Source organism: Trichosurus vulpecula, chromosome 4 (assembly GCF_011100635.1).
Source record: "Trichosurus vulpecula isolate mTriVul1 chromosome 4, mTriVul1.pri, whole genome shotgun sequence".
Taxonomy (NCBI): Eukaryota; Metazoa; Chordata; class Mammalia; order Diprotodontia; family Phalangeridae; genus Trichosurus; species Trichosurus vulpecula.
Window position 1 is genome coordinate 393,801,317 of NC_050576.1, and position 23,989 is coordinate 393,825,305.

Genomic DNA, 23,989 nt, shown 5'->3' on the forward strand with positions numbered 1-23,989 from the left:
TTTTTGCAAGTTAGCTTTGAAGTACAAGTGGCAACATATTAAGTAGTTTGAGTAATCTCCTCAAGATTATATTTACCCAACCTATAACGAAATTCACAGGGCTATGTCTCTAACCCATTTTTATTCCAGGAAGCTTACAGCTTGAACTTCAACTGCCTTAGAATTCATAAAGATTGGTCGCACACTCTACCTTCTTGGCCTCCAACTTTGACCTAGACATTTCCATTTCTCTTGGTTTCTCAACTTTGGTTTGTGAGGTTCCATGACCTATCATGAGTTCTGTACTCTAGTGCACCGTTAGTGCTCTGCTATGTATCTGATTCCCTATGTATATTGTTTAAAATTTCTTTACTACAGCATGCTATATTCAAGCATTATTTAGACCCTATACTAAGAACTTCAGGGACATGGGGTTGAGCTATGTTGGCTAATTATTTTATGATAGGCTCCTTGGGAAAAGTTCCCAGTAGTTCCTAAAGCACCATATATTTTTCACCCGTAGGCATAATTTGAAAACATTGAGCATAATTTTACTTATACTCTCTTTTGCACACAAGGTGTCCTACATGAGACATGAAATTCTGTAGCCACATGCATTCACTGAGAAACTCATTTGTCCTGGAAAGTCAAGATCAATGTTTAGTAAGAATACTGGGATCTGTTCTAGCTCATCTGTAGTGTTTCATGGTCTTGCTGAGTCTGCTTCCAGGATTTTCCCTTGGGTTTCCCCCCCTCTCTATCCAAGGACAGAGATAAAAATGGGCATGTTAATTCTTCTTGCACTAACAACAAAAAGGAGGGTGAGTACTTGGAAACAATCAATTTTTGGCTCACTTTGCTGCTGAGGAAATATTCTAGTTGATTCATTACACTCCCAACACTCAACCCCTCCTCTCCCCTCAACACACATACACACACACACACATACACACACACACACACACACACACACACTTTAAGGGAAAGAGAGATGAGGGGCTATCAGAATACTCTGGCCAATATTGCATATTCACCAAGAACAAAGAGTGTGAAATAATTGGAAAGTTTATCTAACCTTAAAATTATGAGGCTCTCCTCTCAGCATCCTCCCACTAAGAAGCTCCAACAATTCTCCAAGTACATGAAACATTCCCATTCCATAAAGTCCCACCCGTCTGTCCCAGATGAGAACATCTGTGTTATTCAAATACATATTCAGAGACTGTTCACCTTCAGGTCATTTACATGATACAATAACTACTCCAGAGAAAACCTTCTCTGATTAAATTCATGGCCTCGTGGGGCTCCTTTACTTATAGTATACTGCTTTGACAATCATTTTATTTGCATCGTACAGACACTTCCTTGGAAAAATGCAATTGGGCTGACCAGTCAATAGGCCTTGAATTGTTTTACAATTGAGATGATAGATTTTCATTGACTCATGTGACTCAATAAGTTTAGGCATATGGACTCTGGCTATGGAATTGAATAAATCTATCAGCAAGCATTGAAAATCAACCACTTATGTTCTAGGCACTCTGATAGTCCTTGAGATACAAAGAAAAAATGAAACAGTTCCTGCTCACAAGAAGCATACATTCTAATGGGTGAGACAACGTGTAAGTCCATCTGCTATCTAATAAATATAAAGTGAACAAATTTAGATGTATAGAAAGCAGTTAAACAAAACTAGTAGTTTGGGAGGGAGGGTACTAGTATTGCATTCCATTGGGTCTTAAAGGAATGAAAGAATTTTATGAGGTAGAAGGAAGAGGGGATGGTAATTTCAGGTACATGGGATGGGCAGCGAGAAGGTATAGAGATAGACTGTGGTATGTGAAGAACAGAGAAAGGGCAATTTGGCTGGGTTGCAGAGTACACACTCATGCTAGAGTGTGGATGGGAAGCACATGGCTTCATTAATACTGTATTCTAAATGAGCTGGCCTAATTGGCCATAGACTCTTGCTTGTCTATGTGCTAATAATTCACAAGAGTCCCAAAGCACACATTGTATCACTCAAACTGGACTTCAGATGACTTGTGAATGGATGCTGACACTTTTGTGTCTTTGACATCCTATGAAAGTGTCCAGATCAGCACACACTTTATGCTTAACACATATGGCTTGTTAAATAGGTTGGGTCAACCCCCTCTGGCGAACTTCTGGGAGAACATGGGCAAAAGTTACCCAGGATGGCCACAGATGTTGCTGTTTGTTTTAAAATTTATTTTCAGTTCCAAATTCTCTTCCTTCCTCCACCCCTTCCCACTAAGAAGACAAGAAATACTATATCCTTTATACATATGAAGTCACGCAAAACATTTGTCCATATTAACCACTATAGATCGGTTCTGATCTGCACTGATGGGTGGAACTCCAAAACTGAGGGTCCACTTGAGTATATGGGTAAGCACTGCTTGTCTCCTGGGAATCCAAAACAAAAATTCTGCATGAGATTAAAGATTTAGAGAGAACAGGCACCTCTGAGGATATCTGGTTCCACCCTTTCATTTTATAGGAGTGGAAGTGAGGCTCATAGAGAGTGCATGACTTATCCAAGGTCACAGAGGTCATACATATCAAAGGATTTGAACCCAGAATCAGTGCTGTGGTGCAGTGAGTAGAGCACTGGCCCTGGAGTCAAGAGCACCTGAGTTCAAATCCAGCCTCAGACACTTGACACACATACTAGCTGTGTGACCTTGGGCAAGTCACTTAACCCTTAGTGCCTTGCCTTCCCCCTTCCAAAAAAAAATCCAATGAACTATACTGAGAAGTTTCTATAGCTGCTTGATGCCTGGTCTAACTCTCTGCATGTTTGGAATGAGCTGGGGAAGATTGTAGTGATTTTTAGTCCTCTTGGCTAGATGGTGAGAGCACTAGAGACCATGTCATTCAGAAGGTTGGGCTGTTTATTAGGGAAAAGGGAATAGGTCATGATGGTCAGGCTGTGCAAGAGGGAGTTATAGTTGTTTAGAATGTATGCTCCTTGAGAGGGATGCTTTTATTTTTGTCTTTACATCTCCCTAGTGCCTAGCACAGTGCCTGGCACACAGTAGGTACTTAATAAATGCTTGTTGAACAACTGATTATTCTATTTGGTCTCAGAGGACAGAGCCAGGAGCAAGGAGGAGAAGGCTCTACAGAGATAGGTTTGCTTATGACATGGTCGGGGAAGGTGATAGGGGAAGGGACTAACCAACAATTGAAAATGTACCAAAGTGGAAGGAGATCCCTCTGGGGGCACTGCATTTCCCATCACCGAAAGTCTCAAAACAGAGAATGGCTCACCCCTTGGGGATAGGGGGTGGGGTGCGGTTGGATAGTAGATTCTTGCTAGGCTTTAATTTGTACTGGGTGACTTCTGAGATTTCTGTGTCTATGATTCTGATTACATCAGGTTCAGGCTTCTCCATACACCTAGAATGTGTCTCACCTCTGCCTCTCCAAATCCTAGCTGTCTGTCATTCCGGGTCCAGACTCAAAGGCTTCAATGAAGCCTTCCCTGATCCTCCTAGTCAAAGGTGATCTCTCCTGAACTGTTGTCATACATTACCTCTCCTATGCCCATTTCAGGCTCTACTTGATTTTAGACATTATATTCATTTGTACAAATGTCTTATGTCCTCAGTTATAGGTTTTGTAAGAGCAGAGACTATGTATTGTTCACCTTTATCTATCACATTTGTATTGTAATGAGGGTCAGTGTTGGGGAGGAGTGGATAGAGAACTGGCCTGGAAGCCAGGAAAACATATCTATGACACACATTAGCTGTGTAGTTCTGGGCAAGTCACCTAAGAGCCAGGACTCTAGGCCAATCTCTAGGACTAAAAGTTTAGAGAAGGTTTGGACCTGAATTGGAAGGAGGAATTTCCTACACCAATGAAATCACAGGTCCAGCCTCTATCCGTTGTCCTGCACTAAGTATATGTTGACTGAATCCTGGTTATCCCATAATTTAAGGGAAGGCATGAGCAAGGTCAGGAAGATTTGAGAAATGATCATATATAACACTTTAGAGTTTCACCCGCTGTTACCAAAGGCTACCATGTAGGTGGAATGGACAGCTGCCAGTGGTATAATTTCTAGCGTATCAGGAAGACTTCTTTCCTTCCCACCCCTAAAACTTTCACTCACTAGCCTTTCACTGTTTCCTAGAATTCTACCATTAGAGATTCATTTCTTAGAGTCACTGGCACTGTGCCCTATTAAAATGTAAATACTTCCTGGAGGGGGTAATACATGAAGGTGCTGTTAGTCATATGGAATAGATCATTAGAACCTAATTAAGAGTTGGGAGGTGCAGAATACTTCACAAGTGTAAGAGAGGGGAGGCCTGGCCAGAAAACTATTTCTTTGAAAGACCTCGGGGTTTGTCCAGATTTCTCATTAGCGGCCAAAACAGGTGATTTGATTTTAGACCACATAGGAGCAATCAGCCGACCAAGGGGTATTTATCAAGTGCTTACTATGTTTCCATCACTGTGCAAGGGGTGCAAATAGAATGAATGAAACAATTCCTGTTCATAACAAGCTTATGTTCTAAAGGAGGAAGTGCCTTTGCAGTCTAAAATCAACTCACCAATATGTACCAATAAATACGGTTGTTCCTATGTAGTCTAAAATCAACTCACCAATATGTACCGATAAATATGGTTGCTCTTATGTAGTCTAAAATCAACTCACCACCTATGTAATCTGAAATCAACTCACCAATATATACCAGTAAATACGGTTGCTCCTATGTAGTCTAAAATCAACTCACCACCTATGTAATCTGAAATCAACTCACCAATATATACCAGTAAATACGGTTGCTCCTATGTAGTCTAAAATCAACTCACCAATATGTACCAATAAATACGCTTGTTCCTATGTAGTCTAAAATCAACTCACCAATATGTACCGATAAATATGGTTGCTCCTATGTAGTCTAAAATCAACTCACCAATATATACCAGTAAATACGGTTGCTCCTATGTGGTCTAAAATCAACTTAGCAATATACACCTTACTTAGCAATATCACATCACTTGATCCTCACACAGCCCCGAAAGGAAGGTGCTATCATTATCATCCCCATTCTGTGGATGGGACAACTGAGACAAAGAGAGGTCGAGCGACTTGCTTGCTTAAGGTCACACAGGTCTTCCTCCCTCCAGGCCCAGTGTTCTATCTATGGCACCACCTAGCCACTGAAGGACATTGTAAACTGAAAAGCATCCAGATGAAGGTCATCTGAACAGTAAAGAGCCTTGATAGAGCATGCCATTAGGAGGACAAGCAGATGGAAATGCGTATGTTTTTTTTCTCATGAAGGTTATCTTGAAGTATTTGAAAGTCTGTCCCAGGACACGAAAGGAGAAGTAAGCATGCTCTGCTTGGCTTCCAAAGGCTGAACAAGGAACAACAGGTAGAAGTAGCAAAATGACATTTGTTGGCTTCACGTAAGGAACAACTTAACAGTTAGAACTATCTAAAAATGAAATAGGTTGTCTCTGTCATGAGGAGCTAGGTTACTTTTATTAGAAGTCTTCAAGCAGAGGCTGCATATCCATTTGTAGGGCATGTTGTAAGAGGAATTCTCATACAGTTATGAGCTCAATTAGATGACCTCTGGGATCCCTTTCATTATTCACTTCTGAGGGAGGGGAGGTGCTAGGCAGCCAGGGCCAGCATAAGTACAGTAACTTCAAGGGGGAGGGCAGTCCTTTTATCAAATATAATTCTGCTCCATTATAAGCTAAAGTGCTCCAGGAATTTCAATATTTCAGCAAACAGTATGTGAATGAATCATCAATAAGTGTTATGATAGAAAAAATGCCCAGAGGCTGAAAATCACAAAAACGATGAATTACAGATTAAAGGAAGATTGCAATTACTCATGAAAACATCTACTAGTCCATATTATGTGTATCTTAAGTTATGTGTACAGCATATATGTGTGTGTTGTTTCATTATTTCATTCATTCTTCTTTCTTGAAGAGGACCAATGACATCAGGAGGGGGATATCTTGACTTGCAAGTAAATTGGATTTAAGTGAGGCAGGGTTGTGCAGTCACCAGCCTTCTCCAGAGTCACTGGAGTCCAGTGGCAAGACTTAGGTCAGGACAACTGTGGATGGGTCCCATGTTTGTGTGACACATATACTGGATGTGTGGTGAAGGGTGACGACGTGGGCTCTGACAGTGTTAGCTGCTAACTTCACAAACCCTGGAATGCATGTGTCCCGAGGTAAGAGCTCATGTGAGGATGTCAGTAAGGCAAAGCTGGCCTGACCACTTGTCCTAGTTTTGAGTCCAGGAGATGTGACTACCATAGACACGAGGTACTGGGCACCTTGGGTAGATAAGGTCATGTGATATAGAAGAGATGTTGGTCTGCAAGTCAAGAGACCTGGCTATAAGCCATGTGACCTTGTCAAAACTACCAGCTGGCATGACTGGCAAATCTACTTCTACCTTTCTGAGCCTTGGCTTCTCATCTGTAAAATGGAGATAAGATTGTTTTACCACTAACTTCACAGAGTTGTGAAGAAAAAACTTTGTAAACCCTAAAGTGCTAAAGAACTGTTAGCTTTTATTAACAAGAGTGTTAATCTTGTATTAACTGTTAGGCCAGAGAGACATGTCATTTCTAGTTAATAGCTGCTAGTGTGGTAAAAGCTATTGGTTCTGGAGTAAGAGGTTCAAATATTGCCTCTGATGGTTACTACCTGTGTGACCTTTGGTAAATCAATTAACTTCCCTGGACGTTGGTTTTCTCAGCTTTAAAATGACAAGCTCGGATCAGACTGCTGTTGAGGTCCCCTTCAGTCCATCTAGAGGTAGCTAGGAGGCACAGTGTACTGGGCTTGGAGTTAGGAAGTCTTGAGTTCAAATCTAACCTCAGACACTCACTAGTTGTGTGACCCTGGGCAAGTCACTTAACTTCTGTCTGCTTCAGTTTCCTCCACTGTAAAATGTGGTTAATAATAACACCTGCCTCTGAGAGTGTTACGAAGATCAAATATTTGTAACATACTTGGCAAAATTCTTAGCACAGAGATGGTTAATAAATGCCTGTTTTCTTCCTGCCAGTTCTAAGGAGATAGAGAAACTCTAGGGAAAAATCAATAACACCCTTCAAATTATTTTCTCCTCAATTTTATTTTATTTTCTAAATTTTTCTAAATTCTCTCTCTTATCTCTCCTACCCATGGAGTAGGCAAGAAAAACAAAGCTTCTCTCAGCAAAAGATGAGCAATGTTTGGACCACCAGAGGGCACAGTGTAGCTGTCTCTTCCTTTAAGACCACCCTCCCCAAGTTGTCAAAGGTGTGGCAGTCCCAGATCCATGCTCCATGCCACTCACCCTCAACCAAATGCTGGGGGCTCTCCCTGTTCTTGGTTCCCCCTGGGATGTACATGAAGGAAGGAGATACAAGGTTGGTTCAGGTCTCCTGAGAGTGTGGTCAGCAGATGTAATCAAACTAAAAGCAAGACCTCCAGAATGCAAATGGAAGATGTAAGAGAATGAATTTAGAACAGTTACATTGGCTGGTGGGATGTAATGATGTCGCTAGCAGCACTTTGCCTTCTAAGTACTACCTGAAGGCTTAATAGAGTTGATGGATGTCACATAATGCCAAGCCAAAACTAAATTAAAGTCATAAAATGAGCAAGAAATTGTCCAAAGAGGTAGTTATTTAATTATGAAGTTGAGTACCATAAAATTGAAACAATTTAATAGAAAACTTGAAACCCAAACCCAAGTAAAATTTTGAATGGCAAAATTGTATTTAAAATGCCCACCAAGTGGAAGATCTGAACTGAAACATGAAGCACATTAGGGTCGTTGCCAGATATTGGAATTCCTGATGGGCCTTTGGACTACCTGTTTGGGACTCTCCCTTATTATTTGGCCTGAGTTTTGAACCAACTCATAAGACAATCTTGGACTTCATTTAGAGCCTCAGGGTAGTTGAAGGGAAATCCTAAGTTTTGGGGGGCTGAACTGAAAAATTTTCTTGGCCAGTGAATGACAAATGGAAGGCATTCTCTTTCTGTGGGGCACTCTTCCAGCTGATGACCTACTCCTGGTGGCCGGCTGATATGTTCCAACTACGCCGGTAGAATGGAAAGATCCTCGAAGGCAGGGCTTGTTTCCTTTGTCTTTGTCCTCCCAGCTACTAGCCAGTGCCTGGCCATGCAGGTCCTTAAATAATTGTGAAGTGATTGATTGACTGACAAAATCAGTTCTTGCAGTTTCCGCCACATCAGGAAACTTCTGCAAGCTTTCTGGATCTTGGGATACATTTGACCAGGAGAGGAATGGTCTAATGAAGAAAGACTGGCCATTTCACATGAACTGTGTTTTTGTAAGTACTTTTATAGTTCCCATCACCATTAAACTTGTTTATATGAATCCTCTGGCCATATATCCAGTTACATAGCATTTTAAAGTACTTTACGTACACAAGCTCATTTGATTCTCACACAAACTTTGTGAAGTAAGAACAATCCCTTTCAGGGATGAGGAAATCCGGTCAGTCATTTCACAGTCAACAAGCATCTAATTAGGACCTACTATTTGCCAGGCACTGTGCTAAGCCCCAACGAGCAAAAAATTGTCCCTATTCTCAAGAAGGTCACAGTCTAATGGGGAGACATGAAAAGAACTACATACAAACAAGATCTATCTAGTGATCTATCCATCCACCTATCTCTCCATCTATCTATCTACCATCCACCCACCCACCTATCTCTCTATCTATCTGTCTATCTATCTGTCTGTCTGTCTGTCTATGATAAGTTGGAGATAATCACCAGAGGAAGGCACTAGCATTGATGGGGATTGGCCTCTGGGAGATTAAGTGCTTTGGATCCCAATTTAGTAGGTATAAGAGGAGGAATCTGAATCCATCTCTCCTAACCCCAAATTAATTACTGTAGCCGCTCTACTATGCTTTCTCTGTAAAAGTATAAAGGTTTTAGTGTAGCAATGAATGAACTATAGATGTCAGTAGACAGCATATACCATATGGTATGATGAAACTTCTTCTGTAAATTTTTAAAGATGGTTCAGTGAAACTTTCTTTTCTTTTTTTGGGGAAGGAAATACTACTACTAACTACTGGGCCTAGTAATGGCATCCCTGGGTCAAAGGGCGTGAAGAGATTAGTGACTTTGGGAGCATAGTTCCAAATTGCTTTCCAGAATGGCTGGGCCAAATCATGCTTCTATCAATAGTGCTTGCTGGCGGCATAGTGCTAGCCCTCATTATACTGTTTAAGCTTATGGAACATGGAGGAAGAAGACTTTGTCACAACAGGATGGTACAACTGTGGGGACTGGGTGTTGCTGAGTATCTTTCCTTTTGTGTTTCTTTGTGACTCTTTACTCCTGTACCTCGACAGAGTATTGTATACAAGGCCAGATTATTGAGAGGGATTTGGCTGTGAATCTCATTCAAAAAACTCATGAAATCTGGGCCTTGACAGTGTGTGTGTGTGTGTGTGTGTGTATGTGTGTGAATAAAATGTATGTATGTATGTATATATGTGTATACGTATACATTTTGCTCCACATTTTTTCCTTCTAGAACATGGCTATATCAGATGTCTAAGTGCCCTTAGAATCAGAAGAAAATGGACTCTGGTAAAATGGAAAATGATTTAATTAAAATATTCTCTAAGAATAACCTTATCCTAATTAGTAACAGAGCTACTGATTGGAGATAAGTTAAGGACTGGACCTGATGATTTCATTGGTAGAGGGTCTTCCTGGATGAATATATTCCCTCTACCAATAGAGGTTGGCACTTTCTTTGTAACTTATAGTCTTAAAGAACTGCCTAGGCGTTGAGAAGTTATGTGACTTGCCCAGGGTCACACAGCTAGTAAGTCTCTGAGGTCATATTTGAACGCAGGCATTCCCCACTGTAGATCTCACACTTTATCCACTGAGCCACCTTTTTAATTCCAGTGCTTTCCCTCTTTTAATTACTTCCTTTTTATCTTGCATATAGCTCTCTTTGTATATATTTGCTTGCATGTTGTCTCCCCCATTAGACTGTAAGATCCTTGAAGGCAGGGACTCGTCTTTTACCTCTTTTTGTATCCCAGTGCTGAGCACAGTGCCTGGCACATAGTATGTGCTTAATAAATGTTTATTGATTCATTGAATGCATCTTAGCTCAGCGGTGCCTTTTCCAGAGTTTAGGGAGAAGGAGGAGATAGAGACATTAATTAATCCAGATGGCGTTGCTACTGGGTAGAAACTTCAGGAAAAAGGTTGGTTAAAGAGACTTTAAAATTTGGTTGAAATTAAATAAGTTAATTACGTGTGTACTTTCATTCTTTGTGCTACCCATAGTTCTCTAGCATAAGTTAGTGAAATTTTGCTGGAGAAAGAAAAATGCCTCATGCTTCCTCATTGTTGCTTCTTGCTGCAAATAGTGAGTCTTTGCTCTTGTGTTTGGCTTTTTCTGCACTATGAGGTGCTACTCTTTGAATCCTGGGGTTTTCTGGGGCTTTGTTGGATCAGGCAGCAGGAGCTCTGCATTAATGAGGCCTTGGATTTGACCTCCGTATAGGCCATTTAGCTTTCTTCCACTCTCCAGTTACCGGCCTAAACGGTAAGCCTAGTTGCCTTTCTTTGAGACACAAGCCTTTGGAAACAAGGCAGAGCAGCTGAGAATGTGTGGAATGGCACAGATTAATTACTACTAAAAACCAAAGAACCAACAAGCATTTATTAACTATGCCCAGAGCTGTGCTGGGCATTTTGGGGGATTAAAAAAAAAGACAGCCTACCTGGTTTCATATGCTTAGAGAGACTAATATATATGAATCAGAGGGGTAATTTAATAAAGCATACACTGAAGCTACTCTCTACAGTCACCAATGTTCTCCTAATTGTCAAATTCAACAACATTTTTTTTCAATCTTTATCTTAATTCTGAATTGAAAATTCTTTTTATCTCCTAGAAATTCTGAGCACCTAAGAGTCTCATGTTTTATTTGGAATTAAACCTATTATGTTCGTTGCTTATCTTTTCTGTTCTCCCTTCAAGATGCAATTCAGGTACCACCTTCTATACAAAGCCATTCCCAAATCCCTCAACTGCTAGTGTCCTGTCCCCTGATAACCTTATATTGAATTGCTTTTTCATTTATTCTCTTCGTATTTATTCTTTTGTACAGAATAAACTTCCTGTAGTCCCCTCTCCATGGCCCTACTCTCTCTGACCCTCCCCGCCCCATCAAAAATTTGGACTCCATTCCTTAGCTCATCCAGCTCTGATTTAGCTTCCTGTCACTGGCAACCACTCTCCCCCCCTACACCCCCTCACCGCCAACAATTTCCAGGATTCACTTTATATGTTGTCTTCCTTCATTGGACTCTAAGCTCCTTGAGGGCAGGTGGCTTTCTTGCTTATATTTGCATTCTTGTTGCTTAGCAGCACAGCATCTGGAATACAAGTGTTTACTAAATATTCTCCCCTTGTCTCTGCCTGTCTCTCCCTCTTCCTCCATCTCTCTTTCTCTCTCTCTCTCTCTCTCTCTCTCTCCCTCCTCTTCCTCTGCCTCTCCCTCCCTCCCTCCTCCTCCTTCTTCTTCATCTTCTCTCTCTCTCTCTCTCTCTCTCTCTCTCTCTCTCTCTCTCTCTCTCTCTCTCTCTCCCCCTCTCTCTCCCCCTCCTTCCCTCCCTCTCTCCCTCCCCCTCCTCTTCTTCTGTATCTCTCTCTCCGCCCCCCTGCCCCCTTGTTATTGCTTTCCCATTAGAATATAAGAGCCTTATGAGTACACATTTTTTCCATTCATTCACTTAACTGATGTAAAAAGCTCTGTAAACCTTAAAGTGCTATAAATGCTATTATGACTGTATTTGTGTCTCTGGTTTCTAGCACAATGCCTGGCACATAATAGACACTCTGTTGATTGATGGATATCATAAGCTTTTTACTTAGCTTTTTATCTCCCTCAACTCCTAGCACTGTTTTGTTCCTAATAGTCACAATAAATGAATGAATCAGTGGGAGTGAGATTAGGAATGGCGTGTGAGCATTTAGAAAGGGAAGCAAGATCATACCCGAGAATCTCAATCTCTCTCTCTCTCTCTCTCTCTCTCTCTCTCTGTCTCTCTCTCTCTCTCATCCAAGTTACTAGATTAGGGCAATGCTGAAGACGTAGTTAACTTGGGTTGTGATAAAGGCTCTAATTCTAACTTTTTGGAGAAGATGGAGAAAGGTGTGCCAGACCAGTGGTCCTTAAACTTGCTGGTCTCAGGCACCCTTTATTTCCCTTCTTACAAATTATTGAGGATTCCCCCCAAAAGCTTTTGTTTATATGGGCTATATCTATCAATATTTACCATATTAGAAATTAAAACATCTTGGTATTACTAATAAAAATAGTTTTAACCTTGTACACCCCATAAAAGAAAAGGTACCACCAGGGGTCCCCAGATCACATTTTGAGAATTGTTGTAATAAAAGATGGTCCTGTTAGGTATATGGGGAGTTGGTTGAATGAATGGACTCCAAGGGTCATCATTACTGGGTTTATATTAATATGGAGGCAGATGTTTCTAGGATGCCCCTCTATTCTTGACTCAGTGTTGTTCAACTTCTGTAGTAGTGACTTAAATGAAGATACAGATAGCAGGCTTACCAAGTGTGTATTTTGAATAAGGAAAAATAGGATTTGGTGGTGGAGCATGAGATGAGATTAGGAGATGAGAAAAAAGATGGAGTCACAGATGATTTTAGGTTTCAAACCCTAGAGTCTGGAGCTCTCACAGTGTGTCAATACCCTTATATTAATACAGAAAAGTCACATTAGGAGAATTTTTTCCCCCTCTTGTGTCAAAAGATCCATGAAGAGATTATTTTTGTCAGTTATTCTTTCAGTCATGTATGACTCTTTGTCATCTCATTTGGGGTTTTCTTGGCAAAGATGTTGGAGTGGTTTGCGATTTCCTTTTCCAGCTTATTTTACAGACGAGGAAACTAAGGCAAGTAGTACTAAGTGACTTGTTCAGGGTCACATTGCTAGTAAATGTCTGAGACCAGATTTTAATTCAGTTCTTCTTGACTCCAGTCCAGGCGATCTATAACATTTAGCTGCACAAAATGTACATAGAAAAGATAGTTTGAAACAGAATGTCCCATGTGCAAGTTAGTTTTCTTATCTATAAAATGGGAGTCATCATAGCCCCCACCCCACAGGGTTCTTGTGAGACTGGGGGAGTTCAGAGGATGGAGAAACCATTCCCTTTGGGGAAATAACAGAACAGATGGTCTCTGTTTGCCTGAAAGGATAGGAAGCTACTGGATTTCCTGAATGAAAGGTAAGGGGTGAAGATGCTCCAGATGTCTAGAAAGCTGTGAAATAAGGCTGGAAAATTAGATTGGGGCCACATTTGCGGTGAGGTTAAAATGCTGAGTTTTTTGGGAATCCACCCTTCATCACCATCACACAATAACCTCATCTCCATTGAGGTTCACTCAATTCATATCTACCACCCAATTAAAATTCTGGTAGCTGTTGTCTGCCAACCTCCAGGCCCCTCTTCTTCTTTTCTTAATGAGTTCAGTGCCTTTCTTAGAATCTCTCCTCCCCAATTCCTGCCCTCATACTAGGGGACTTCAACATATATAATGAATACTACTCCCTGAAACGCCCAAATGTCACAATTCCTCCACTTAGTCATTTTATATTATTTATTCCTTTACCCCATTTCAAACGCACACGAAATGATTATGCCTTTGATTTTGCCGTCATATACAATCACACCCCTTCCATGGCCATGATCTCTGAAATTTTCTTTTCTGATCATAATCTCTTTTCATTCACTTCTCTCACTGACTTCCAAACCCAAAATCTAATCTTTATTCACCCTCCCCATCCAATCACTCAGTCCCTGTGTTCTTTCTCAGGCTATCACTCCTGCACTAGTTACACTCTCCCCATCTTGACCCCTTAGTGAACCAGTTCAATTCTACCCTGTCTGCTCTTGAGGTCTTTGCTCCATTTTCATTTCACTGATTTTGCTCTGCCAGGCCTCAGCCTTGGATCACTCCCACCACTGCTATTTTTGCTCCTTTGCATATGCTACTAAAAAAAGCTGGAGAAAATCGTGAAACTATTATGACCAGGTCCACTATAAATTTATCTTAACCGCAAATGGGCCCTCAATGCTGTAAGGCAATCCTTTTGTATATCCATAATTAATTCACTCAGCACAGTGGCTCCTCTAAACCTTTTCATCACTCAAACATCCCATGGTTGCCCTCTGCCCCCAGCCCTCAGCCTGCCACACAGCAGGCTCTTAATGTTTATTGACTGACTGAAGACCTCTGAACAAAGGGATGATGTAATCACAGTTGAGCATTAAGGATGCTAATTTAATGGCATTAAGGTTGGGTGGGGTAAATTGAGTAACCAGCCAGCTTCTATCACTAGGGATAAAAATCAGCTAGCAATAGTTCTTGCTATACACAGAGAAAGCACTGTCCCATCAGATTCTGTAGGAGATATGAAGAAGCCCAGGACCAGCCACTTCTGTATAGCTTCAGGCTGATCACTTAACGTCTCTGAATCTTAGTTCCTCACTTGTAATAACAATAAAGAATAATAATACTTAATATTTATATTGTATTTATTATGTGCCAGGCACTATGGGGTAGGGGTTATCATTATTTCCATTTTACAGATGAGTAAAGTGAGGCAAATAGCAATTTTTTTTTAAAGAGGGTCACATAGCTGAGCCCAGATCAAAATTTGGTTCTTCCTGACTCCAGGACCTGTGACCTATCCATGGTACTACCTGGCTGCCCTAAATTTGCAAAGTGAGAAGGTCGAACTCCACGGCCTCCAGGTCCCGACCAGCTCTAAATCTACAGTCTCTACCCCCATGGTGATATGACAATCAGCCACAATTCTCAATTTTTTTTCAGTTGTTCAAATAATTTTTTCCATCACACCATTTAGAGCATTTTCAGAAAAGCATCATGATCAGCAATACATATGTGTATATATATATGTATACGTATATACATATATACATGTAAATACACACACACATACATATACACACACACTCATTTTTAAAGCCTGATGGCTAATATTTCTGAATCAGTCACCCCTGATTAAATATGACTGATTGGGCTTCTTCATCTGGCTTTGGCAAGGACTGATAGGGTGGTTGGTGAACACTCTCCAAAAGTTTTGCCTTCCAAAATGGAATCTTCTATAACATCTTAAGCATCCAATTATTACAAATTCATTTGGAATTCAGTGTAATTGCAGTCATTGTTCATAAGGAATTCATTTAATATTTATGGAGACGAGCCCACGCACTTCCTTTTGTAGCTGTTCCATTGTAATTCAGTTAAGCATTAGTTAATGGACACTTTAAGCACTGCAGAGAAAAAAAAATTGATTATGGCACCAGTCTCGAATAAGGACAAAAGGTTTTTTAAGAGGACACAATTTATGGTCAATCTAAGCTAAAAGTTTTCTTATGGTAAGGAAAAATGGATTTTCTAGGTTTCCATATGGGATGTGGGCTATATTAATATTTGTCAAGGACCCAGAAGCATGGAGGAAGCCACTTTCCTGTTACGTTAGATAGTTGATCACTGTTCTAGCTCTGTCAGCCTTCAGCTCTCTCTGTCTTTGACTTAGTTTCTTTTTCTCTTGTGAAGGATTACTTCTTAAAAATAAGATTTTATGATATATTGAGTTTTACATCACTGACATTTCCTAATGCATGTCTTTTCCTCTCCCCATCCTAGAGAAGAATCCCTTCTAATGAAGAATAATAAAAGAAGAAAAACCTAGTTCAGCAAAACTAACCAACATATTGAAAAGACCTGACATCATATGCAGTGTTCTGCACCCATACTTTCCCACTTCTGCAGAGAAAATGAAGGTGGGCAGAGGGAGGGAAGTGCCTTCTCATATCTTTTCTCTGGAACCAAGGCTCATAATTATATGTTTCCAGCATTTAGTTTCAACCATTTTATTCTGAAGGGAGCAGGATTACTTTGGATTACTTTCTGAGAGGCAGAGGAACTCTCTCAGTCCTGTCTGGTCCATTTAGTTATATGTACACACTTGATCTACAAAAGTCTTAACTTGAGGAGGGCCAGCTGACCACATTTAAAGGCAAGCCAGTCATATCCCAGATTGAAATGCAGGAGGACTGGGGGGAACTTAATTAAATTTACAAACCAAGGTTCATCTCTTAAAGCCCAGTACGTAGGAGCCTCACTGTGATGCTATGGTAAAATGGCAGCCTCTCTTGGATCCCATCCCAGGATGTTGTCCATCCTTCATTTCTGAAGGGGACCAGTGGCACCATAGGTGACTTCTTGACTTGCATGTAAATTGGATTTAAGTGAGGCAGAGTTGCACAGAGTTGGCAGCTTCCTTCTCTCTTCCTGAGTCATAGAAGTCCAATGCAAGACAAAAGTCACCATGGCTGGCCATAGCCCAAGATGCAGTGGATGACCTTGATATCTTTGATGCCAGACCAAGGTCTAAGCCATCCATAACATCTGTTTCAGTCACCTTCATGACTGTTGGAACAAATTGTTCTCATCTGCCCATTCTACTGGGGGAAGACTTCATATGCTTTGGATAATAGGTTTGAGGCCTGTCAGTTACCCTCAACCTGGTTTAGCCTATGTGCTGAGATGGTTTTACTGGGGTTTGGCTGCTGCACATGCTACAGCTTCTTGATTAATGGCATACTTGAAGGACCTCATTATGAGTTGACCTTATAGCATAGATTTCAACTACCTTGTTATGATTAGGCTCTAATCATTACATGGACTGACAGGGATCTCTGAGGCAAGCAACATATCTTTTCCCTCTTCAAGGAAGGGTCACAGGCTTTTCAAGTGACTGAACAAGAAGATGGGAAATGGAGACATTCCAAAGTATATGGCTCTTATGATGGGTATTCTTATCACAAACACTAACTACCAAGGTCATAAAAGAACCAAGGTAGGAGATCTTTTATACTTAAGTCAACTAATCATCAAGCATTTATTAAACACCTACTATGTACCTGCTACATGCTGGGGAAACTTAGAAAGGGGGGAAAATCCCTAAAGGGTCTCACAGTCTAATGAAGAGGGGGACATGACAGGTAAATAACTATGTACAAACAAGATAAATATAGGATAAACTGGAAAGAATTTCAGAGGGATGGCTCTCTGAATTGAGGAGATTGAGGAGGACTAGGAACGGCTTCCTGTAGAAGGTGGGTGTTGAGCTGAGATCTGAAGAAGGCCTGGAAGGAGAGATGAGTAGGGAGAGAGTTCCAGGCAGGGGGGCTAACCAATGAAAATGCCCCAAATCAGAAGATAAAGTGAAAGGACTAGTCAGCAGGCCAGGGGGAAGTAAGATCTAAGATTGGGAAGGTAAGAAAGGGCCAGGTTTCAAGGTCTTTTAAAAGCCAAACAGGATTTAAAATGTAAAATTACTACCTGAAGCTAGTAGGGAGCCACTGGCCTTTACTAAATAGGTGTAGTGTAACATGGTCAGACCTGTGCTTTAGGAAGAGCAATTTGACAAGGGAGTGGGGCATAGACTGGAGTGGGAAAGGGGCAAGGACCCAGGAAACTGTGACAGAGCTTCTTACATAGATCTGTGAGCTCATACCCACACCTATTACAGTCAATTAATCAATAAGAATTTATTACAAGTACCAACTGTGTGGCAGGTACAGCTGCCAGGTGCCGGTGATACAAAGACAAAAGTAAAGCAGTCTTGCCCTATAGGATCTTGCAACAGTCCCATGCCCTCTCATTCTGAGTTACTCATATCTACTTTTCTGTATTTGGCCTTATTATCTATGTCTTTCTTTTTAGACCCAAAGGTCAGAACTAGTACAGTGAATAGAATTGCAAAGAGATGAATACACTTGATATAAGGAAAAGCTTCCTAACAATTAGCGGTAGCCTAGAGTCTATGGCAGTTAGGTGGTATAGTGGGCAAAGCACCCAACCTGGAGTCAGGAAGACCCATCTTTTTGAGTTCAGATTCAGCATCAGATACTTATGACTCGTGTGACCCTGGGCAAGTCACTTAAGCCTGTTTGCCTCTGTAAAATGAGCTGGAGAAGGAAATGCAAACCACTCCAGTGTCTTTGTTGAGAAAACCCGAATGGGGTCAGGAAGAGTTGGACACAACGGAAAAGACTCAACAGAGACAATAGCATTTATGGGGAGGTCGTGGGCAGACCTCCATTAGAAGTCCCTGAGCAGGGATTGCTTGATTCTCCACAAGGGCATCAAACATGGCACCACCCTACAGAACTCCCAAGTGAAGTCTAATGTGACTGAGAAATATTGAAATATGAGTAAAAAACAAAAGAACTACTTGTGTGGTTTTCTAAGTCATTAATTAATATAATAATGTCACAAATTAACATATGGTTTTCTAAGTTATTATATGGCTTGGGAGAATCCTTATGTAAGATTTAATGTTCCCTATTTTTATTTGAGTTTATTTGAGTGCCATGAAGAAACTGGATTGCATAGGTCAAATTCTTTTCTTGGTGTGCTGGGTTAGATGTTACTCCCTCATAAAGAAATTCTATGGTTTGGTCTACGTGCTTCATCTGCTCTGCTGGGAGCCTTCCTCTAGTTCTGTTTGTATACATCCTTTAGAGACAGGGAGATGACACTAAATAAATAAAACACTAGGCATGGAATCAGGAAGATCTGAGTTCAAATTCAGCCTAAGACACTAGCAGTATGATCCTGGGCAAGTCCTTTAGCCTGCCTCAGGTTCCTTAACTGAAAAAAAAGGGAAAATACAGCACCTAGTTCTCCCAGAGTTGTCATGAGGATCAAATGAGATAAGATTTGTAAAGCACTTGGCACAGTACCTAGCATACAGTAGGTGCTTAATGAATGCTCATTTAAATAAATAATAAAAATACTTTCTCACATCTTTTACATTACTTCTTGTGCAGGTCAATATTAATAATAAATTGATTCCTCTTTGCATCTACTATGCATCTTACTCATTGCCTTCCTCTTCTGTCTGGCATTCAAAGCTCTGCATAACCTGGTTCCAATTTACTTATCACTCCCCTTCATGCATTGTATGGTTCATTCAAACTGTTGCTCATGCATATCTCTTGTCTTCAGTGCCTGGAATGATGTCTCTTCCTATCTCTGACTCTTAAAATCCCTAGCCTTGTTCATCTTCGCTCAATCTCTATCTCCTCCATGAAGTCTTTGCACTCAACTCCCAATATTACCTTGCATATACCTTTTGTACATACCGATACACCATGCGTATGTTATCCCTCAACAGAATGAAAGCTTCTCGAGGACAAAAGCATAGCTTTATTTTTGTATTTGTACCTCAGCCTAACGTGATTTCTGGCATATAGTAGGTGCTTAATAAATGCTTATAGACTGTATTTTTGTAATCAAAAAGAGCTTATGAATTATATCCAGGAAAACAAAAACCTAGACAATAATCAGTTCCTTACATTTACAGGAGACTTTATAGTCCTCAATTCTCTCATTTGATTCTTCTAAGAATCTTTTGAGGAAGGCAGGGCAAGTATTTTTCAGATGAGGAACTGAGGCTTAAGTGCTTCGCCCAAGGGCATACAGCTGGCCTGGCCATTTGTTTAAACCCAGGTCTTCCTGTTTATCCAGTGCTCCCCTGCTATGCATATTGCCTCTTTTTGATGCTTAAAGAGAGATTCACATAGGCTTGCTGTCCTTTCATTAAGTCCATCATCTTGAAATGGCAATGTATACAACATGATTTAGAGGGTAGTTATTCATATTTCAAAATGTTTCACCATATGATTTCCTTAAATAGCAGTCTCCCCAGGGCATTATGGCATTTTGTAGATCATTACCAATATCACAGATTGGCTGGTGAAAAGAAGTTATAGGGGCAGCTAGGTGGCTCAGCAGCAGCCTTGGAATCAGGAAAATCTGAATTCAAATCCTCCCTCAAACATTTACTAGCTGTGTGACCCTGAGCAAGTGTCAACTGCCTCCAAAAAAAGAAGTTATAATTAAATTTTGGGAGTCACAGAATCTCAGAGTTGGAAGAAACCTAAGAAATCTAATCAAGACTGTGCTGGTAAATATTTAACAACTCTCCAGAAAACTACACAAACACATTATACACTTCTAAGTTTAATGCATTTTATTGAGACTTTTTCTGTCATTTTCTTAAGTTTAGACAATTAACAAAAGAATAAATTGAGCCCTGATTTGTAGTGTTTTCTTGTTTCAGGGATGTAAATGCTGACACTGAACATGTAACAATCACCTCTCATTGGAACTGACTTTAGCACACCTCTGGGGCTGGCTCAACCTGTACTTAGACAAGAACCCAATCTCCAACATCCACAGTTACTGCCAGCTGAAGGTCAGTCAGAAATTATGATAAAATACGTGGGACATGAAAATGGACTCACCTTAGTGGCTCAGTGGGTAAAGTACTAGACTTAGAATCAGGAAGACCAGACTTCTAATCCAGCTTCAGAATCCTGTGCCCAGGAAAGTTATTTAACCTTTACCTGCCTCAGTTTACTGTAAAATGGGGATAATAATAGAAACATGAATACCATGAGGTAATAATACCTTATAGGGTTGTTAATGAAGATTAAATTCAATAAAGTTTGCAAAACTGAAAGTTCTATATGCATGCTAGCTATTAAATAAAGAATGAAATATACATTTTTTGGACGTGGCCAACTAGAAATCTGTTTTGTTTGACTAGACTTATTTGGTGCAAGAGTTTTCTTTTTCTATTTTTTTTCCATTGGCAAAAGGTAGGGGAAGGTGGGAGGGAGAGAAAATAGATTGATAATTTAATTTTTTAAAAAGCAAACCTGTAGGAAAAGGACTTGAATTACAAAGGATTAGATTTGTATAAACCTTTTCAGGAATACAATTTGCCATACAATGTATGCCCCCCTGTCATGTGTGAGGTTAGTAAATGCCACATGCTAATAGAGGGTAGCTGTGGCTCATGGTTCCCTCCCTAGCAGATTTTCTTTTCTAATTATAGTTTCCTGGCTAATATTATAATTGGTTTGCATTCTCTGAGCATGTGGTAATTATGAGGAAATTTGGAAGTAGAAGAGCATAAAGTGGAAGCTGGCCTGATATGTAAAACCTACTGGGGGCAAGCCACAAAAAAGGATAAACGTTTGTGATCAAGAATTCATTGTGTATACCAGTCAGTACCTTTGTAAATCCTAGGAACCCAGGATTTACAGAGGGCTCTGAAGAACCCCCAGAGATCTACTCCAGCCACCTCATTTTACAGATAAGGAAATGGAGGCCCAGGGAGTTTACTTAGTTTATTGAAGTTCCCACAGGTAGTAAGTGAAAGAGCAAGGATTCAAAACCAAGTCTTCTGGCTCCATTTCCAATCTTCCTATTACACAAAACAGGGCTCTGTTTCATTAAAATTGGCACAAAGGTACTGGCAATTTCCTTCAACTGAAATGAAAGCTGGAGTTATTAACTTACTCGAAACTGTTTGTCCTTAGAAACTGTGTAAATTCGCTTTGTACTATTCATTTTCCTCTGCATCAGTTCATACAAGTCTTCTCAGGATTCTCTGAGGCCATTCTTGAAATAATTTCTTATGTCCCAACAGTATTTTAATATATTCACATATATCATCATGTGTTTAGCCATTCCCCAATAATTGGCACCCCCTTAGATTCTAGTTCTTTGCCACCACAAAAAGAGCTGCTATAAATACGTTTGTACATGTGGGTCCTTTCCCCCTCTAGTTGATCTTTTTGGAGGTATAGGCTTAATAGTGCTGAGTCAAAGGGTACACGCAGTTTAATAACCTTTTGTACATAATTTTAAACTGCTTTCCATAATGGCTATGATGGAAACAGGTGACAGAATGAGATGTAATTTTTCTTGGACATGGTCAATGTTGGAATTGGTTTTGTTCTTGAATATTCATATTTCTTATAAGGGTTTTTTTTTTGAAGGCGTGAGAGGTAGGATAGAGCAAAAAATAGATTTTTGTTCATTGAAAATATTAAATTAAATTTTATAAAGAAATGGAAGTTAGAGAACAAAAAAGTTTGGGGAAAAAAAAAGACAGGTAGTATGACTATTCTATTTTCCAGGACACTGAGTTGTTATGCTGGACAGCAGCTGTAAAGAACCAATTTCTTTGCTCATGTGACCCTAGGGCTTTTTATTTATTTATTTGTTTGTTTGTTTGTTTGTTTTTACTACTTTCAGTGTGTGGAATGTTCTACATTAATTCTTCTCTTCTACCTTACCCTTTGATGATTTGATGAATGACAACAATATTTTTGGCCGACAGAGCACACACAATTTTGAAAGAAGCAAAAGGAGGCAGTCAAATCATTCCTAGAGGTTGCTTTAGAGGGAAAACAGGTTACAGATCACAAGGGCCACAAGCAAGGTCAGAACTTGGAGGGTGGAGGATTTTTACTTACTCAACCATTGATTGGAATGACATTCATTTGTAAAACTGAGGAAGGAATGGGGAAAATTGCAATGGGGTCTTTTGAGGAAAAGAACACTGCCAGAGACCTAATTCTTATCTAAGGATATGAGTTCAGTCAGACAAATAAGGCTGGGGGATTTAACAAGCTCTCAGATATTCAAAATGGGGAAAAAATAAAAACAACTAAGGGAAATAACATCCCTTTCAGGTTTATGGATTCTGACTCTAAGGCAAAATGATACACCCGGAAGCCTTCTGATTGGAATTTTATGTTCGGGAACCTTCCTAGAAGAGACAGAGAACAAGCAATTAAAATCTGTGCCCTGTTAAAATTTTGATGGGGGAAAGGGCATACAGCTGGCTATGCACAGATACACACAGTTACTGTGAGCAATAAGCAGAGGGTTTGTAACAATATAAATAGCCTGAAAATGTACTTTGAGATAGATCTTTTATTTCTCTTCCCCACTTAAAAAAAGCACAAACAAGTTAGAAAGCTAATTAGAAGAGACAGAAAAATTGGGCTCTGGACCATTGGGTATTTTAAGCACTAAAACATTTCTTAAAAATACTGTGCTTGTGAGTGACAAAAGATAAAGAAAATTGGTTCCCTAAAAATAATGGGGAACAGGAATCAGAGATGGCAGTTTAAGGCTGGTTTTTGTTTTTTTTTTAGATTGAGGTTTTCAAGGAAAAGGCAGATAAAGAAGCGATGCTTGTCATTCCTGAACATTCTTCTTGTCCTAATTTGGAAAGGAATTATCAGCCACAAAAGCATCGACTTGCCCACATGTTAGGGTCACTAAGATTAGATTTCAGGACCGAGATGGAGCTTTGGATTGCAATGCAGGCGGTGGACAATATGTTCCCAGTTTATCAGACACAATAGAAGGGCAAGAAACAACAACACCAAGACTCATGTAACTATTATCTGTTAGAATAACACTCAATATCCTTAGGAGACCTGGGCCTTGACAAGTAATTTGGGACAACCTGAGAAATTAAGGAAGGATGTCCTGACAGATAGCATTGTAAAATGTGACAATGAATTACTAAGGGGAAGTGGAGAATCTCAGAGTTCTCTAGAGATAGCAAAAGAAAAAACAAAACCAAAAAAAAAACCAAACCCAGAATGGACAACTATCCATAGTAGATGGCTTAGGAATGCACTTGTCTTGAAGGCAGGTGAACCAGACCATAGGGTCACTTAGGCAACTTATTTTTACGATTCTAGGATCTAAAGGTATGAGACGATCAGTTGGATTAGAATTGATGATAGCAATTTGGAGTCATTAGATGATTCAACAAAGCATTTGTTCATCACCAAAAGGAAGAGGCAGGCAGTGGCTATGTTTGACTGACTGTGCCATATAGGAAGACACAATGTGAAATCTAGAAACCAGAATTACTTGGTTCCTGGGAAGCCTATACATATTATCTGAAGACTCTAAATAAATTCAGACTCAACAAACATATATTAAGCAGTGGGTGTTTCATTGTGGAGAAGCACT

General features: G+C 40.1%; 1 protein-coding gene across 1 annotated transcript in view; it reads right to left on the reverse strand.

The window, feature by feature from the left end:
- Nucleotides 1-23,989, reverse strand: part of SH3RF3 (SH3 domain containing ring finger 3) — a 264,830-nt gene that overhangs the window by 13,672 nt on the left and 227,169 nt on the right. The gene's annotated exons all lie outside the window — the stretch shown is intronic.